The 20,111-nt window shown below is 44.8% G+C and overlaps 1 protein-coding gene across 2 annotated transcripts in view; it reads right to left on the reverse strand.

Annotated features, from left to right (window-relative positions):
* GTF2E2 (general transcription factor IIE subunit 2) overlaps nt 1-18,794 on the reverse strand; it is a 226,490-nt gene extending 207,696 nt beyond the window's left edge. Inside the window, exon 1 of one of the 2 annotated variants that reach the window (XM_069237388.1) lies at nt 18,123-18,794. The gene's annotated coding sequence lies outside the window, so the exon portion shown is untranslated. The remainder of the gene's footprint in view (nt 1-18,122) is intronic. The other variant, XM_069237380.1, reaches the window with a different exon arrangement.
* Nucleotides 18,795-20,111: the final 1,317 nt, after the last annotated feature.

Consider the following 20,111-nt stretch of genomic DNA (forward strand, 5'->3'; position numbering starts at 1 on the left):
AAGCAATTCAACAGGCTTTAGACTTGCGCCCAGTGCAGGAGGGAAGACATTGAGTTACATGTAACTGTTCAGGGACAATATGCAAATTGGAGCACGTGGCAAAAACAAGGAAAGATGACGGTGCCCCTGGGGTTCTGGACTAGGAAACTACCCGACTCTGGGGAGTGCTATACTCCTTTTGAAAAACAGCTTTTGGTCTGTTATTGGGCGCTAGTGGATACTGAGCAAATAACACTGGGTCATAATGTAATTCTGAGACCTGAAATACCAATCATGCAGTGGGTGATGAGTTCACCTAAATCTCACCGTATTGGACATGCACAAGAGGCTAGCATCATAAGCTGGAAATGGTACATACAAGATAGGGCTCGACTAGGACCGGCAGCCCTACATGAACAGGTGTCATAAGCCCCAGTACAGGATGAGGAGAGGTTGCAGAAGGTACCACAGGTAAAAGAGTCATCAGTGAGTTGGGGTACGCCCTTTGAATCCTTGTCCCATGAGGATAGAAAGCATGTATGGTTTACTGATGATTCATCCAAATGCGTGGGTAAAAAAAAGACATTGGAAAGTGGTGTCTTATAATCCAGTCACCAAAAAGTTGTTGACCACTACAGGAGCAGGGAAAAGTAGCCAATATGCAGAGTTGTACACTGCTCTAAAGCAAGAGCTGCCTGGAACTTGTCATATTTACACTGATTCCCGGTCCACTGCCAATTGGTTAGCCACCTTGCTTCCCACATATCATGCACATAACTGGTTTATCCACTCAAAGGAGGTGTGGGGCAAAGAGTTGTGGCAATACATTTAGGAAATGCTAAGACAAAGTACCATCACAATGTATCATGTAGATGCTCATTGTCCCATTGACTCACTAGAACGCTGGTTCAATTCCCTTGCAGACGACAAAGCCAAAATCTCAGAGGCAGAAGTGGCAACACAGGAGTCTGACGTGGTGGGGATGGCTAAATGGGAATACCAAAAATGTGGAAACCTGGGAGGAAAAGCCACTTACAGGTGGGCAGAGATTTGAGGGATGCACATTCTCCTAGATTTGATACAAACTGTGATTCTGCAATGTCCTATTTGTCATCAAACACAACAGAGATCTGTCTCGCAAACAGTCAAAGGTCAATTGGGGAGAGGAAAGTTACCAGGACAGATATGGCAAATTGATTACATTGGACCACTACTGATTAGTCGCGGGTGTCAATAAGCCTGCACTGTACTCTGGGTATCTGATTGCTGTCCCTTTCAAACGTGCTACTCAGCACAACACCATCAGAACTTTGGAATTGTTAATGTTATACTATGGAATACCATTCCAGGTCCAGAGTGACAATGGGGCACTCTTCAAAGGAAAATTGGTGCAGGACTAATGTTCTCAGCACAATATTGAATTGATTTATCATATCCCTTATTATCCACAAGCCTAAGGATTTATTGGGAGAATGAATGGCTTACTGAAAAACTCAGCTGCGAAAATTATTTGATGGGACTTTGAGAAACTGGAGAGAACTTTTAAATGAAGTCCTCCTGATTCTGAATAACTGACCATTAACAAATGCTGAAACACCCTTGATGCAATTGCTAACTCCAGCATTGCAGATACAACCACATGTGGCCACCAATACCATCACATACTAGGAATTAAAACCTGGAGATTTAGGGCCATATGTACGAACACATTTTCCCATAGACACAGAATGGGCAAAACTGCTTGCCACATCTGGCCCCTAGCTCCTTACAGAGACACACCCAAATCAGCATTTCTTGACAAACATGCTTTACAAGCTTATAGACTGAAACCACGAGCCATGGCACTGTGTAAGACAGGTGTTGGGATACAGATTTCCCCCGGAGCATTTCGGATTGATTGTTCCCAGACCTGGGTTGGCCCTCAAAGGTATTCAGATTTTGGGGGGAGTTATTGATGCAGATTACGAAGGAGGAATCAAAGTTATTCTGTTGAATAGCAGAGAAGTTGATTTATTCATAAAGATAAGAGACAGAAATGCCCAACTTGTCATAATTCCAGTGTATGGAGGATTGGTGAGGAACGGGACTGCCCCAGCCCTTCTTACTGTACGTGGGGAGGGAGGTTTTGGTTCAACTGACAAAAACCCTGGTGCTAAAGTGTGTGTGTGTGGGAGGGGGGGGGTCCCCAAATGGCCGTCCAGAAATTATAGCAAAGGGCACCAATATTGTCCTGCTGATCATGAAACCAGCAAAGGAACATATCCCAGCAGACAAATGTTATTTTTGAGAATTATCATAGTTGTTTCTTTTACAGATCATACTACAGCTTGCCTTTTTTCCCGCGAGTGTGCCATGTGGTCTCCTTTCGGCGTGTGGGGTCGGGAGGGACCCAACACCCCCAACTCCAACCTTTTTGATCAATCACGTCACGCAACACCTCTACTACATCTAAACGACAATATATGGATTCATTTGGCGCAGACCGTGCTCAACCGATCTGATTTCTGCATGGGCGCCATGAGAAGCACTGTAGATGTTTTGTCAACCTGTTTAATCGCCATACCAACACCAACAAGCATCTTGTTAGAAATGTTCAATGCCACTAACCAGGATTAAGATGTGCAAGAACATGATGTGGAAACCCATTCCAGTTCCTATGAGTACTGCAGGGACTGTCAGGAAGCGATTGTTGAGAAGTGGGAAAATCTCAATCAGATAATTACATACAACATTACTACCAGTGGCGTCTGTTACTACATGTCCTGCAATTCTGTGGATATTAGGAAATGCATTCAATTGTGTTTAGAAAAGAAAACATCAGCTTCTCAAGACAGACCATGGGAACACAAAGTTTTGTGCTTTTACTGAACGGATTAACATTGTAAGAATTTGTCTAATCACATGGTTTGTTATCATCTGGTGACTGCTGCCAGCCACATTAAACATGTCAAGTTGCCAGTTGACTGGCTGTTCTCATGTGGGAACCTCACTTTTACCTACATTCCAGCTAATGTAACAGGCGGACTATGTACTTTAACACCCCTGGCACACATGATGTTTCCATCTAACTCTATACTTACTTGTTATCCTAGAGACAATATGCAATTAAGTGAAGATTGTGATTTAGATATTCAATTATCCAAATCCAAATATATTAGCTTAGGTCTTTATATTATAGGCCTACCTGGCTTAGCTGTATATTATACCAAACTGATCACAAGTTAGCATGTCTAATGGTTAAAAACATTAACCATACTTCTATTGCTTTATCTGAATTTTCATTAGATGTATGTGGTACTAGAAAAGCTGCTTTACAAAACAGGGCTGCCATAGACTATCTGTTGTTAAAACACAATCATGGGTGTAGGGAATCTGAAGGCATGTGTTGTTTCAACCTTTCAGACCACTCTAAATCTTTCCAGGCCCACATTGATAATCTACATACATTAGTGAAAGGGGTAAAACAGGATGTGGATCAGGGATGGTAGGACTAGTTGTTTCAGTGGTTACCTGATTTTGGGCAATTGCGCAAAGTTTTGGGTGGAATTTGTGTAGTAATAGCTCTCATTATATCATTATGTTGCTGTGTACAATGTATTCCTAATTTGGTTGCAATCTTTAGTAGATTTTAGACTTATAGGGTATGCAAGTCATTGATCATAGGGTTGAGTGTAATGATATTTGTGTTTTGACCACTGACTCCATGTCGCACCACTTTGCAATTGGTTTAGATGTCCACTGTCACATAGCGGTCACAAATTACAGACTCCGTTTTGTATTCAGCTTAGCCTTAGCTTCACCACCATGTTAAAGGTGCAAGTATTTTTCCGTAAACAGCAGGTTATGCAACGTGTTTTCTTGTTGAGGTTTTTATTCTGCATGTCTGCGTGTTCTTTCTCACCAAGGGCTATGACATAACGTGGAGGAGTCAGTCAGCAAGAAAATGATGTACTAGATGATGTTTATAGTACGGCAGGAAACGGTTTAGTTTTGGGAGGGACACCTTGGGAACCTGGCCAATTCCAACATGTTTCTTTCAAAGATGACCTGAAGTAGCTTCGAATAGCAGGGAGCAGGGAGTGTTTCTCTAGAAATCTCCTCTCTGGTTTGTTTAAGGCATATAAGAGACCCGGAATTGACAGTGGGAGACTCGGAGACTTCGGTCAGGATTGAGACGTCAAATGCCTGACATCGCATGAGGGTAGATCTCTCTTTCTCTTCCACAGCCGATCTTGGAGTCTACCGATTGAAACTACTAAGAGAAAGATGAAAAAATCAGCTGTGCGCTATGGTGATAAATTTTTACTGATTATTTGCTTTGCATTGTGTATGAATTTATATGCTCCACCGCACATGATTCAAATGCTGGCACTCCATGCAACAGAAATAATTTATTCAGACCCAAAAATCCATATCATGTCAAAAAAATTAACCATTTTCTAAAAACAAGAATTGGGCTACGCGTTTCAACCATCACCGTCTTCTTCATTGGCCCACCAAGGAAAAAATGCACAAACCATGTGGCCCCTCCTATTTCCAATATAACAACTCTTGCAAATCATGAAGATAGAAGAAATTCTTTTTTTTTTTTTGCTTCTTTTTCTCTTCCTTATTTCATGTGTCCCAATGACAAAATATACAACATACCCAACAACATTACTAATTTAACTGATTGGATGGCCACATGGACAATACTAACGAATTAAAATTAAAATTAGAATGGAAATTGAAATAAGCCCTGAACAGCTAAACACTACCATGTATCTGCTGCCTTAACTAACCAATATGAACATAAAGTTCCTCATCCTTGTTCAATCCCCAAGGATGTCGGCTATTTAGTCGAATAATGTATTCGGATTCCAACTTTCTTAGTTGCCTCTCTCTGTTGCCCCACCCTCCTCAGGGTACCCAACACTATCAATTCCAAAAAATGTCATCTTTTTTCCACCATCCCTCCATGTACCAAATCGCAGTGGCGAGCTACCAGGTACGTCGCATCCATGTTTACGATTGCTCTCCAATGTTCAAGAATCCGTTTTTTAGGGGAAAAATAGTGCTCCCCACATATTGTAGCCCACAAGGGCACACAATAACATAGATAGCAAAATCTGAGGTGCAACTCAAAAATTTCTTAATGCACAAGGTGCCAATGGTTTCCTCACCAGTGAAAACTTAAACTCATCATCCGAAATCAAACCTCTGTCTAAACTTTCAGAGAGTAAATCATGAAACCTAGTTATTGATTCTCGATAGGCTGTCACAGTTGATTCCTCATAATCTACATACTAGATTGTTCAGAAAAACTACGGCTGGGAACAGTATTTTACATGCCCAGAGTGACCATCCACCCAGTGTGAAATGGAGTATACCCTTCAGGGAATTACTTAGGGCAAAGAGAAACTGCAGCACACTGCAGAGTTTTGAAAGGGAACAAGAAACAATGATTCAAAGGTTTAAATCCAGGGGATATCCAAATAAGATTATTAAGGATGCTTGACGTAAGGTAGAGGAAGTACAGAGAGCCACTTTGCTAGTTCCAAAAAACAAGGGGACTGACACAAATACCTTGAGATTTGGTACTACTTTTAATGCGTATTCGTTGGAAGTTAAAAGATCTTGGCCAAATATTGGCATTTGATTAAGACAGATAAGGTGATTGGTCAGCTAGTAAGTCCTCTTCCTATGATAACTTACAAGAAAAGCAGTTCCCTGAGGGATATCCTGGTACACAGTTATGCACTTAAAAAGAGGGGACCCTTCTTGGACAAACAACAAGGTTTTTATAAATGTGCCAAGTGCAAATCATGTAGACACAGTACGAATCGTAAAAGATTATGTGCTACCCACCAGGAAAAAAGAGAGCATTAAGAAATTTTTGAGTTGCACCTCAGATTTTGCTATCTACGTTATTGTGTGCCCTTGTGGGCTGCAATATGTGGGGAGCACTATTTTCCCCCTAAAAAACGGATTCTTGAACATCGGAGAGCAATCATAAACAAGAATGCGACGTACCCGGTAGCTCGCCACTGCAATTTGGTACATGGAGGGATGGAGGAAAAAATAACATTTTTTGGAATTGATAGAGTGTTGGGTACCCCGTGTGGAGGGGGGCGGGTGGTGACAGAGAGAGGCAACTAAGAAAGTTGGAATCCGAATACATTATTCGACTAAATAGCCGACATCCTTGGGGATTGAACAAGGATGAGGAACTTTATGTTCATATTGGTTAGTTAAGGCAGCAGATACATGGTAGTGTTTAGCTGTTCAGGGCTTATTTCAATTTCAAATCTAATTTTAATTCGTTAGTATTGTGCATGTGGCCATCCAATCAGTTAAATTAGTAATTGTGTGGGTATGTTGTTAGTTTTGTCATTGGGACACATGAAATCAGAAATAAGGAAGTGAAAAAGAAGCACACAAAAAAAAGAATAATAATAATAATTTCTTCTATGTTCATGATTTGCAAGAGTTATGTTGGAAATAGGAGGGGCCACAAGGTTTGTGGATTTTTTCCTTGGTGGGCCAATGAAGAAGACCGTGATGGTTGAAATGCGTAGCCCCATACTTGTTTTTGGAAAATGGTGAATTTTTTGGCATGATATGGATTTTTGGGTCTGAATAAATTATTTCTGTTGCATGGAGTGCCAGAGTTTGAATCATGTGTGGTGGAACTTATTAAATGGGTCCTGCGCCCATTTTGGAGCACCAACCTCGCCAGGGGAGTGCAGGAAGAACAGCAGGACTTTTTCTCAGTGATATATATATCTTTATCTTTGCATGTATATATATTTGCTGTTAATGGATTGAAGATTCTTTGTACATGTTCTCACTTTATTGTTGCACACATTTTAAAGGTGCACTTTCGGTTGTACTGACCTTCCTTTACGAGCCTTGCAGAGTTATTTAATAAATGTCTTCTTTAGACTAAGAAGGGCTTTCCAGTAATTCGTTTGACTCTTTTCAGTGTGTGTATTTTGTCTCGGTCAGCAGTAAAGCAAAACACGCCAGCAAGAGGTAAATGACTTGAAGCGGACAGTGGAGTCTCCCCAATATCAGTCCGCCAGGCAGGAAGATCGCAAGGAAGATTCTGAAGGACGATCCAGACGGAATAATCTGTGCCTGGTGGGCTTCCCAGAATGTGCAGATGGGTAATCTGCTGAACTGTTCGTGAGGATTAGATTTTCAACACTCTGAAACCTCAGAAACTCTGCAAATCTTTAGGGGGCTCATCAGGTTCTGGTGCCTGTCTCGAGGCCTGGGGCACCACAAAGAGCTTTCATAGCTCGCCTCTTTAACTATCAAGACCAAGATATTATTCTACAAGATGTCCAAGCACATGGGACACCGCAATTTGAAGGGCATAATATTATGGTCTTCCCGGACTACACAAGGAAAGTACAGGGGCTCCAAAAAGACTATGGGCCTGATTTAGAGTTTGGCAGAGGGCGTTACTCCGTCACAAACGTGACGGATATCCCGTCCGCCATATTACAATTCCATTATAGCCTATGGAACTTTTAATATGCCGGACAGGATAGCCGTCATGTTTGTGATGGAGCAACCCCTGCACCAAACTCAAAATCAGGCCCTATGTATCAGTGAAGAAGAGGTTGTAGGACTTAAACATTTGTTACAGCTGGATGTTCCTGGCGAGGCTGCGGGTCCAATATAAAGGCAAAGCTTTCTTTTTCAATACACCTGAGGAGGTGGGAGACTGGATGGACACACTGGGCAGTCGGCTGCGAATAACCGTTCCGCTAGAGGTCCCAGCCGGAAATCAGTGCAGCTAAAAAGGCACTCTGTTGGCTCCACGGAGCCAAGTGGAACATCCTGAGGGGGCAGGATTGTGGTTTTGCCCGGATAGGACTCTGGCAGACTCACACCGTGTTCATGACACCAGGGACTCCTTTTTGTACTGGGGGGGACACGGACTGTCACTCTCTGAGTAACATTACAAATCAGTGGGACCTCCGCAGGAACTGCACTGAGTGGATTGCCTTTTAATACAGATAAGGGGCATGGGGCCCACTGCGAAGGAGCCCGGTGGCTACTGAGCTGAGGATGCCTATGTTGTGGGGTTGGGTGCTACTTCTTTGGCTGTTTCCTAACATTTGAGAGTTATAGTGGTAGAAGCGGGTGATGAATGGTTTGGGGCTACACGATATTTGTAGGTAACAACAGCAGAATTCAATATTACTCCTCTACTGGGACACACAGTTGGCTGGATTGCTACTTTGTGATGGGGGGGTAGGGTGCAAAGGGTTACAGAGATCACATATTTGGCGAGATATATTTCGGACCACTCCCCAGTGCTGGTGACCTATACTGTGGGCAGGCAGGTCCCCAAGATCCCATTGTGGAGATTGAGCGTGGAGGCACGGACTGATTCAATCTTTGTTCGCACTGCTTCAGAGGTCCTGGATAACTATTTGAAATGAAACTGGGACATCGCTAAACATAGGGCAATAGAACGGGACTCCATGAAAGTAATGTTGCGGGGGCAGTGTATGAAGTTGACCCATGGGGTCCAACAGGAGCTTCTGAGAACTATATGGCTGCAGGACAAACAGTTGAATGCTCTGGAGAGTGCCTTGGCGGTGGGGGGTTGGGGTGGGGGGTACCGGAGAAGCTGGGAGACTGGAAGGTGTGTAAAGGGGAGTTGCTAGAGGACTCATATAGGCTAGACAAATTTGTCAGTGTTGCGTTTTGACAGTGGCTACATGCAGAGAAGGACAGGGTGTGCAGACTGCTGGCCTCCCTCCTCAAAAATGAAACACCTAGGGTTCCCAATGTCCGAAATAAGGACGGGGCGATGAAGTGGTGTGCTGACAGCAGCCCATTACTGAAGTATTCGCGGGCTACATACGGAATTCATATGCGGCACCCACAGTCTGATATAGCGGGATGCAGCAGAATATCTGATGGCGCTCCCGCTTGCCTGGCTTTAAGAGGGAGACAGAAGAGCGATTGGTGCCCCCATAGGTTGTGGTGGCTATTAAGGACTTGAATACTGATAAGGTGCCTGGAGGGGATGGGTTGCTAGCAGAGTTATATCAATCCAGGGTGGGGAACTTTTTCTGATCGTCTTCTGCTGCTATATAATGAGGCTTACGCTCAGAGGATATTGCCGGAGTCCATGAGGAAAGAGATCATAGTGATGCTCCCTAAGCCCAATAGGGATGTGGTGGAGGTGCCTTTGTACTATGTTGAATGTGGTAGTGAAGATCCTTACTAAAATGTTAGCAACTCAACTACTACAGCTCCTGCTTTTTATTGGTACATGAGGACCAGTGGAGGTTTATCCCCCAATGAAATACACTGTGTAATCTCTGTTGCCTCTTGTTGGTTCTCCATGACCCTACTTAAGTTGAGGACTATTATGCCCTTGCTCTGTTAGATATTCAGCAGGCATTCCACATCTTGGTGTGGGAGTACTTGTGGCAGGTGTTGAGGCCCATGGGCTTTGGGGATTCGTACCTCTGATGGGTACAGCTATTGTATTGCGATCCATGGTGACGGGTGCATATTGGGGGCCTGGTGTATGAATGGATGCAGTTGCATGGGGGACTAGACATGGCTGTCCACTCTCGCCGTTGCACTTTGCCCTTGCCATGAAGCCTTTGGCATGGAGGTTCAGATCAGTGCTGCAGGGTTGGGTTTTGAGAGTGGGAGCCACCACTCATGTGATTTTTCCTATACGTGGATGATGAGATATCTGTGTCAGCAGGTATACTCAGTCCAGATTATGCTGGCCCCTCTCTCGCAGTCCGGGGATCTTTCTGGCCTTCAGGTGAACCACGCAAAGTCTAAATTATACCCTTTAAGTGCTTCGACGGACGTGGCACTGGAACTCCTTCCACCGTTAGACTGCAAGTGGGCAAGCCCTAAGGTCAGGTACCTAGGTATCCAGGTGGCAAGAGATTTGGACTGTTCCATCAATATAACATGGGCAGGACACTGACAGGTCTCGGTGCCTTGGTGACCTTTTGGAAAACACTCTGTGTTTCCCTGATGAGCAAGATTGCCCTGATTAAAATTATCATGTTGCCACACTGCTTGCACGTTTTGCATTGCGCAATGTTTCGAATACCTCAACAGACATTCATAGAGCTGGACAGGCTTACAGTAGAACTTTTACTGGCAGCAGGATGGAAGCGGGTGGGGTTGGCCACTTAAATTGACATGGCAAAAAAAAGTGTGGTAATGAAGGTTCTGTGTGTGGGTATTACCTGGCTACCAAGCTACAACATGCGGTCCACTGGTTAGACAAGGGAAACAACTGGAAAAAAAAATTGTTAGAACGCATGGGTCTGCCTCTCTGCACAAACTGTTAATGTCTGGAAACGGGATCCCCGGCTCTGTGCCTTTTGTGGTCCAGCAAGTATGTATGGCCTGGGAATGTGTGGTCCAGAGGGAGCAGGATAGGACCCTGTATGTGCCCGACGTAAACACCTGGATTCTGCTGCCCTTAATGCAGCTAGCCCACAAAATGAGGGTGGACAGGTGGAGAGCAGGGGGCTGAGAGGTACTACGGGATTTGTATCCTGACAGATTTATAACACTGGCTGAGGCGATCGAAACATTTGACACGGGGGCCAGTCAGTACAAACAATATGCAAAGCTGGCTGGCACAGTCCAGGGTATTTGGCCCTCTTTCTCTGTTCCCCGGACATGTCCCAAGTGCTTGTGGAGCTATTGAGCCTGGCGGGTGGGAGGCATTTGGTCTCTCAGCTCTACAAAGCATTGCACGAAGATGCCCCCACTCCTGTTCTCGCTATTCAGTGCAGATGGCATGATGCCATGGGGGTACAACTCACTGACACAGAATGGCATACGGTCCATGAAGGGGTTTCCAAGACCTCAACGAATGCTCGCTATAAGCTGATCCAATATAATTTCATACACCAAGTTTATTTGACTCCTAAGTTATTAGGTATATTCTACGCGGGCCAAGCCTCCTCGTGCCCAGGGTATAGCGAGTAGACGTCTTGCAAATGGGATGGGGTGTCCCCAGATACAAGGGTAGTGGTGGGAGGTGCAGGTGGGGCTGGAGCACGTCTGGTTGAATGCTTCATCCGAGTGCAAGGGTGTGCCTGATACACTCATTCCTAAGCCCAAGCGTAGGCGGCTCAGTCAATGGTTTTTGTTACTGGGGCTGGTTCTGGCAAATCGTAGAATTGCAATTCAGCTGGTTTCTCCGATTCCACCATTGATCTCTGATTGGCTGCCAGATATGGCCGAGTGGGCAGTTGTAGAAGACAAAGCACATGCACAAGACTTGCAGCGATGATAAAGTAATGGATGATATGAGAGCATGGGAGGCAATGATAAGTGACTTATTAGAACACCAAGATGATAGGCCCCCATGAAGAGGGAGGGAGCTGAAGAAGGAGGAGTGGAGAAACCTTGGGATGGACACACGTCAGGGTTAATTTACAATGCATCTGGTGCAGCAAGGATTCTGACATGTTCTATGTACAGATCAATTGGAGGTGAGTTTCCACTTCAAAAATTACTAGTAATCAGCATAATGCTTCCGTAGTTATTTATTATATGAGAAAGAAGAAGTCAGTTCCAATAGTTTTTAGTCCAGTAGATTTGTGACAGTCTAGGAGCTGAAGTTCAGATCCAAAGGTCAGCAAAATATCAGTCCAATCTGCTAATACCACGGTTTGGAACAAATAGCAATATTCAGTGGAGGAACAGCCAACACGTGTTTCGCCCCTTTAGCGGGTAGGCGGGGGCTTTCTCAAGGCCCGTTCAGGACAAAATGAAAAATCTTCTGACGTCAATAGTCACAATTGTGAATAAACACGTGTTTCGCCCCTTTAGCGGGTAGGCGGGGGCTTTCTCAAGGCTGTAGAAAATATATATGGAAAAAATAAGTAACATACCAAGCGAAAGATATTACCAAATTGAAAGCATGCTATCCATGTAAATCGTGCAGGGCATGTTGTGCTCCCTCTCAGTGAAGCCTATAGGTATCGAAATGTGGTCCAAAGCAGATTCCCCCGTGTAAACCAAGGGCTAGGGTCATAAGAAGAATATGTGTTAAAATAAGACCATAAGTGAAATTGGGAGAATTAAATTAACTGCTCTTTGGTTTAAAAGAGAAGAAAGGGAAAAAATTATTGTACAGATTCTGGTCAAGTGGATTGGAATGCCAGACAGTTAACATTGCAGTGCCTATATTATTGCAGTAGAGCGGGGAAGGGGAATGTTAACTGATTTTATTATGTATTGATGTTGGATGGTGTACTTTTAAAACATTCTATGCTTTTGAATGTTGCTCTGGCTGTAAAATTACATCTTCCAAGGCCTTCCTTTTGTGGGCCCTGCAACTGCACATTTGTGGTTTGCAGTGAACCTGCACCAGAAATTGCTTTTAAACCTGTGTGGTTTCACGTGATGGCTTGTGTCTAGCACCAAGCACTTGAATGGCTGTGAGAAATAAATGTACATAAAAGTGTAAGTCTAAAAAAAACACCCAAAATGACCAAGTTGTTTTGATCTCAGGGAGGGAGCACAGGCGTGGGTGAGCCGAGCACACCTTCTTCTGTCTGTCTGCGTTTACACTAGCAACAGCTCAAGAGCAACTCTGAAATCATTGTGAGGCCCAAGGTAGGGGCTCATGCATACTCCCGGATGCAACATATTCCTGGAATAAAAACACAGTTTGTCTTTTTAATCAGTTTTAATCATGTTTTCCTAACAATTGCCTTTCACATAAACTTAACTGTTTTTCTATATCGTACATGCAACTAATCTCCTGTGGTCACCCACTGACATCGGGAGTTCAGTGGGTTACTGCAGATATAGACATTTTTGTCACTTGGTTACCAATTCATTTGTGTTAGACATGGCCCTTTCTGAAGTGTCATCCCCAAACGTTTTGCCTTCTCCCTTCTGTTTTCTAAACTCGTTTTTGTTGGTGTTTAGGACTCTACGCACTTTACCACTGCTAACCAGTGCTTAAGTGCTCTCTCCTTTTAACATTGTGAAAATGGCTTACACCCAATTAGCACACATAGTTTACTTGTAAGTTCCTAGTAAAGTGGTACTACATGTACCCAGGGCCTGTGAAATGCATGCTACTAGTGGCCTGCAGCACCGATTGTGCAACCCAGTTAAGTAACCCTTTAAACATGTCTCGGGCCTGCCATTTCAGCCTGTGTGTGCAGTTTTAAACTGCCATTTCCATCTTGCAAAGAAAACCTTTTGCCACGCCTAAACATTCCCTTTCAATACATACAAGTCACCCCTAGCATAGGCTCTCAACAGAGTATAGGGCAGGGTGCAGTGTATTTAAAAAGTTGGACATTTACTTTTAACTTTTACGTGTCATGGAAGAGAAAAACTCAGTGGGTTAACTTATTACATTTAATAAGTGATAACTTTCAATTGGGAGCAGGTAGGGATTTTGAGTGTGATGTCTAAAGAATTGTAATTTAAGGCCCTCATTCATGGGTAAGTCAAATTTTAAGTCAAAATTCTGCAAATGCCACGTTTACAAAGTTAGCATTTTATTGTACTAACCATTTTTAGAGTCGAGCCTGCGTTGCATGCGCTCGTGCATGCGTATCGCAGCGAGACGCTTTAGTGTTTAGAAAAGGGCTTGTAGCCCTGTCGACGTCACGGCCGTGTTTTTCATTGGTTCGTGGCCTTGCCTATTAAAATCTGCTTGCTTTCATTAGTCTATGGCATGCGTACGTCATGCCTTTTCCGGTGGCTAGCCCTCCTCGAGCGCATCGACCAAGTACAGAAAACATGCGAGGCTCGCAGTTTCTGTCCGGCTCGTGGACTACTTTTTCTCTAATTTACTAACCCGATTTCGCTTGGCAGAAGTTGAGCGCTTTACATAGTTAATTGCACTTTTTCAGGTTACGTGCATAAATGCACTTTTGCCGATAGGTGAAAAGTCGGGTTATGAGTTTACAACACTATCAGCTCTAACATGAGCAAACGCGAGACCCGTTGCATTGCAAATGCTTGTTTACGTTAGCTGCCCGAATCTTGGGTCACATGACTAGGCAGTTGGTCTGTCTGTATTGCTCCTCAACAGTGTGACGAAGGGATGAGCGGTGTTGGCAGGTTAGGCCATTGTTTGACTTGATGGGAGGGAGGAGCAATCACCCACCACACTTATACATCACAAAGGTTCTGCCTAGGCACATTCACAAAGTGTTTGACACTACTCTTTTGTGACCCCAGAGAGGCAGGAAATTCCAAACACTTTAGCGGGGGATTTCCAGAATCTTCTCCTACTTCAAAGTGGCCAGCAGGTATAAATAATGGACCCTCAGACTAACTCTTCAGTACACCTCTGGACCTGTGGAAGACTCGGAGGGTCTGCTGTGCTGCTCTGCAAGAAGGACTGCTTCTCTGTAGCCCTGATACCTTGCTGCCTGACTGAAAAGACTGGAGTGGCATCTTGATCCCAGGACCACCAGAGTGACTCTAAGGGCTAGTTGGCTGGCGTCCTGATAAGCACCTCACGAACAGAAAAGGCTCTAGCTACCTTTAACCCAGCATGTGGATTCTGTCTGCTGTGAGTATTACCACCCTGGTGGCGTCATCCCAGTCCTGGGCCCTTGGTAGTGGGCCTGGTGGTACTCTGCCAGCCCAGCTGCAGTGCTGTAAGCAGAACCGACACAGCGCAACTCATTCCTCGCAGCCGCTTCAGAAATGCCACAGTGCGATGCATCCCTGGTGCAGGACATCACATCGCATCCCCCATCGAACCACCTCTGTACAGTACATCCTTGATGCAGGCCTTTGCATTGCAAGTCCCTCATCGATGACAGGACTCTGCATTGCAGTTGCAGTTTTTTTTAAACTGGCGGTGAGTGAAGCATCTTCGATGCAGACCTCTGCATTGCAAGCCCCTCATTGATGGCCTCTTCGACAACCATGGAGGACTGTGGGTCACTGCCTCATAGCTCCTCTGATTCACAGCTACACAATGAATCTTCGGACGGGTGATCTCTCAACAACCCGCAATCAGGATTTCAGGTACTTTGTTCAGCAGGTGTAGAAAAGTGCCACTTTATGTATGTCACACCCCACTTTTTATCCCAGTACTGATGTGTATGACTCCTGCTAACCAGGCCGCAGTCCTTGTGCTCTCCTTAAATTGATTTGTGGACTTGGTAATTCCCTAATAGGCAAATACTTTTACCTCCTTATAAGCGCCTAGTAAATGTACCAAGGGGATAGGTGGTAAAGGGGTCCCCAGGGCTGGAGCACGAGTTTGTGTCACCCTAGGTGACCCACAATGGCAGGCCTGCCATTGCAGACAGCCCGTAACAGCGCTCGAGTTACTACGGGAATAGTATCCTGACAGATTTAAAACATTGGCTGAGGCAATGGAAACATTTGACTTGGGGTGGGGTGGGATGGTCAATACAAGCAATATGCAAAGCTGGCTGCCACAGTGCAGGGTATTTGGGCCTTATTCTCTGTGCCCCAGACATGTCTCAAGTGGAGCTACTAGTGCTGGCGAGTGGGAGGCATTTGGTCTCTCAGCTCTAAAGAGCATTGCACAAGGTTGCGCCCGCTCCTGCGCTGGTTATTCAGGGTAGATGGCATGATCTCATGGGGAAACAACTCACTGATACGGAATGGCATACTGCCCATGAAGTGGTGTCAAGACCTCAATGAATGCTCACTTCAAGCTGATCCAATGTAATTTAATAAACCAAGTTTATATGACTCCTAAGTTATTAGGTATTATCCATGCAGGCCGAGCGTCCTCGTGTCCAAGGTGTAGCGAGGATGAAGTGGGCATCTTGCAAATGGGATGGAGGTGTCCCCGGATACAAGAGTAGTGGCGAGAGGTGGTGGTGGCGCTGGAGACGCATCTGTTTGGATGCTTCATCCGAGTGTAAGAGTATGCATGCTTGGACTCGTTCCTAAGCGCAAGAGGAAGCGGCTCAGTCAGTGTTTTTTGTTACTGAGGCTGGTTCTGGCAAATCGTAGAATTGTAATTCTTTGCTCAAGTTAGTCTGTGCTCTCACCTTGAGTGGCACTGTCCAATGTACTGCTTGACATATAAGTCAGACACCCCCAAGGAAGGCCTCTGAAGCCCAGGAGGCAGGGAGCATTATATTGCAGGCATATAAGCACAAGCTTATATGTCTCTATTGTGTGACTTTCCCATTACAATTACCCTTTAAGTGCTGGACGGTCCATAGGATAACATAGGACTTAAATCCAGGCAGACTCAGGTTGCTTGATCCATTATGGTATTGCCTAGATATGTCAAGTCTGGTGTCAAACAACGTGCTTTCTCTCCCCCAGCATGAATCTGGTGTTGAGAGACAGCTGGCATGCACCCAGGTAGCACCCTCGTGGTTGCCCACCTGTTTGCCCAACCTCTTTGTACTCTGGCCAGTCAGCCTGCATTTTTTCCTGCACCATACCCTGTAGGGTGAGCAGCCCAGTCCGTGCACTAAATTTCTGATTTCTGCCTTTTTAAGAGTGGCAGAATAGAGGGTTCTGGGTAGCAAGAGGTGACCCACCCCACCGGATGTGGTCATCTATGGGGCTGATTTGCTGGAGGAGCTAGATGCCCATTGGTCACTAGTCTCTACCCCGCTAAACCACTTAAATCCAAGATTTCAAAGACACCCCTGACACCAGAACATCAGATGTGATCGACCAACTTCAGAGAAGGACCAAGAGGAGCCCTGCATCACCAACAACCAGACTTTGCCCCTCTGTCCTTGAGGCAACAGACTTGGAACTGCGTGAGCAACCCTTGTCCTTAACTCTATTTTGGCACTCGCAATCAGAGGGACCCATGTGGACACCAAAAGCACCCTCAGATTCCCTTGTACTAGTGTCACTGGTCCACTTCAAACTGCAGGTAAAAATGCTTGCAGGGTCCAAAGATTCACCGGCCATCAAGCCCACTGTGGGATCGACTAAAGCCAGGTGGTCCAGTGTCTTCTGTGAGTTGTACTCTTGCCAGCCCCTAAGTTTCAGGCCACTACATTACTCCCCAGACCCTGTGAAGTTACCAAAGCTTCTCTGCACCTCTACCTCAGCCAAAGAAAACGTTGGATTTAATCTCCCCGGAGGATGCAAAACTCAAACTTGAGGAGAGGAGACAAGCCCTGAAGGAAAGGGGGGCTAAATTGAGCCTTAGGCCCGTAGATGGTGGAGGCATTAATAGCAACAAGGAAAAGGAGGAATCCTTTGACCCAAAAAATCTCCAAAGGGATTGTCCCTAGATATAGTGATGGAGATGACATGAATAAATGGTTTGCAGCCTTTGAGGGGGCTAGCAGAACAAGGAAGTTACCATCTCATTACTGGGGCTCTTTACTTTGGGAGTTATTCCCAGTGAAAGGCAGAGATAGAATTTTGACCCTCCCTGTGGAAGTGGCTGAGCCCTACACACATATGGAGACACTCATAGAAAGGTTTGGACTCACCACAGATCTCCTCAGAAAGACCTCACCCGCTATACTCCTAAACCCGTCCAATGAATTAACGTTGATGTACTTCCGCTTGATTGGTCTCCTATCTTTCTTCAGTGACCCCTCTTCTTACCTTCCACTTTTCAGTATGCCTTTTATTTCAGTGTAAAGCCTCCTCTCAGTCTCAGGCCTGCCTGCATCCTTCATATTTTAATTCTGAAATTGGATGATACCTCATTTCATGGATCAAAACCTCTCCTCCTCAAAACCCTATTACTGTAAACTAACATTACCTAATCTCCACTAGCCTATCAACCATTCACAGTCATTCACTTGAAATCACATAGCCTCCACTAATGATCAACCCTAACTGGTATTAATATACTACATCACAAATTAACAGTTGAAAATGTGTGCATTTTTTTTCCTTAAGAGCACATGAATAATCACTATAACCAACAATAACCACCAACCTTGGGTTCCGGAGTAGCGTGCTACTCGCCGTAAAGCACTTCAATGCCTCCTCGGTGTTGTAAGCACTATATAAATACAATTACAAGATTACATAATTTGATCAACTAAGAAAGCTGGACTGTGCAATTCAGTCCCTAAATGGGTATCTTTTTCTAAGGTTAATACTTTAATTCTTGGATGATGAGATTGGAGCATGGATGTCAAACATAATTCACTTTTTATTTTGGCAGCTGACAATAAACTTACCTTGCTGAAAGACCTAAGGGCGCTTTTCAAGAGAGAAAGACTACATTACACTTTGTTCCCCCAGCACAGGGCGATTTGCAGTGATTCGAGCCTTGTTCCTATATTGCACGTTCGGCAGCTGTAGCCACGAGGCCACATCAGCTTCCAGTTAAAGCTTGACTCGTTTTGTACTCAGTCCTGTCCACTCCTCTAATCATTGCTCTAGTTACTAGTGTCCACATTTCACTTTGCTACTTCCATCCACCCTAACTCCAAACTTGAGTCGGTCCTCGGCCTCAACGCAGGTAGTAAAAGGCTCATTCTCTTCGGCACTCAGAGACAAACATTCCGGCAATGCACGCTCTGGGCATCTACGTCTAATCTCAGCTGGGGGTCCAGCTCTTGCTCATACGGCAGTAGAACTCCAAGTTCAAACCCGCAACAGTGCCTGTTGCTGTTGAGGGAATGGAATGCAACTATAAAGGACGCCTAACAAGTAAGAAATGTACCTCACCTCTGAAATAAAATGCACTCGATGAAGGGCCTGCCTTCCGCCCGTTGACGTGCTCCCCGCCTCTTCACTTAAGAGTGGGTGGCTCCTCTCAGCGCCTAGAATCAGAACCCCACGCAACTGCAGACGGTTGATTGTGATGCAAACTGGACCGTGGTTTGAGTGCATACACTTCCGCTGATGAGAGCCACCCAGCCTGTACAGTACGTCATGAGCGCGACGCCATTGGCGTGCAGCTCTGTTTGGAGGATCAACTCCCTGGCGTCCCTAGCAACAGGCTCGTCACTTGAGTGAGCGTGATTTCCTGTCGAGTCGTGGCGTCTGTCCCTGTGATCTTCGTGTGCCAAAGTTCTTAAGAAATAATTTTAAAAATGGTTCTTTAAAAGAGCTTATGCCTGGTGATTTCTTTCCTCTCTGTGTTCTTTTCCATTCTATCTCATATTTATACACACAGTGATCTGGTGCGAGCTAGGTGCTGCGGCTCACTGCAAGGAGCCTCCTTTGCTGCTCATTAGACACCACATTGCAGCTCCCACCCCCGTCGCACCCCACCGAACTTATAATGACCCATGTTCTGCTGGCTCACCACACTCCAAAGAGCTGCGTGGAGTGCTGTGTGGTAATAAGAGATCCGACCCCAGTGCCTCTTAAGCGCTAAGAATCAGGATTTTCACAAATTATAAGCACGCAGAGTGAGCGAGATGGCCTTAAGGACCTGGCAGGGAGGGGATATAATTATTTTTGTGCCCAAACACTCGATTTAAATTCTAGCATGGCAGCTATGAGACGTATACATTCATAGAGACCCGATTCAGACGGGAGACTTCTGAAATGAGTCGAAGTGAAGCGTTGTAAAAGAAGATATTTATTCCATTTATAAACAAGTATTACTCCTGTAGAAGAGGGGCACAGCACCGCGACCAACCGTCACCTCCACCCATCTGTCGCCTGGAATGGCATGACATCACTCTCACGATGTCACACGATTCCAAGTGACACATGCATATTCTAACCACACTTCTTCCCCTCTTTGAAAACTCAACCCAAACTAAATTCATAAATTAAATATTAATCTAGACACTAAAATAATTCTAAAAATACTAACAACATTTCATCTATAATTATGGACCTAAAAACAAATTCTTGAGAAACATATGATATAACAGTACACTCTATAGATCATACATAATATATATATATATATTTTTTTTTACATCATGACATAATCCTGAAACTTTGCAGGCTTATTTCTGACTCTCACACTTCTCCCAACATCTTCACTAGTTCCAGTCGGGACATTAACAATTAATTGTTTTTTCATGCCTTGCATTTTCAAGTTAGGGTCCAAAGCTATTCTTGTAGTACTCCACCAAGTACCATCTGACAATTTCACAGCATTCTTACGTAATTCTTGAATTTGCAGAGAATCCCTGAATTTTGACATACCTTTCCTCACTAACAAAGGATTCTTCACTCGCACCCAATCCCCAACTTGCAAT

This window comes from Pleurodeles waltl, chromosome 1_2, assembly GCF_031143425.1.
Source record: "Pleurodeles waltl isolate 20211129_DDA chromosome 1_2, aPleWal1.hap1.20221129, whole genome shotgun sequence".
Taxonomy (NCBI): domain Eukaryota; kingdom Metazoa; phylum Chordata; class Amphibia; order Caudata; family Salamandridae; genus Pleurodeles; species Pleurodeles waltl.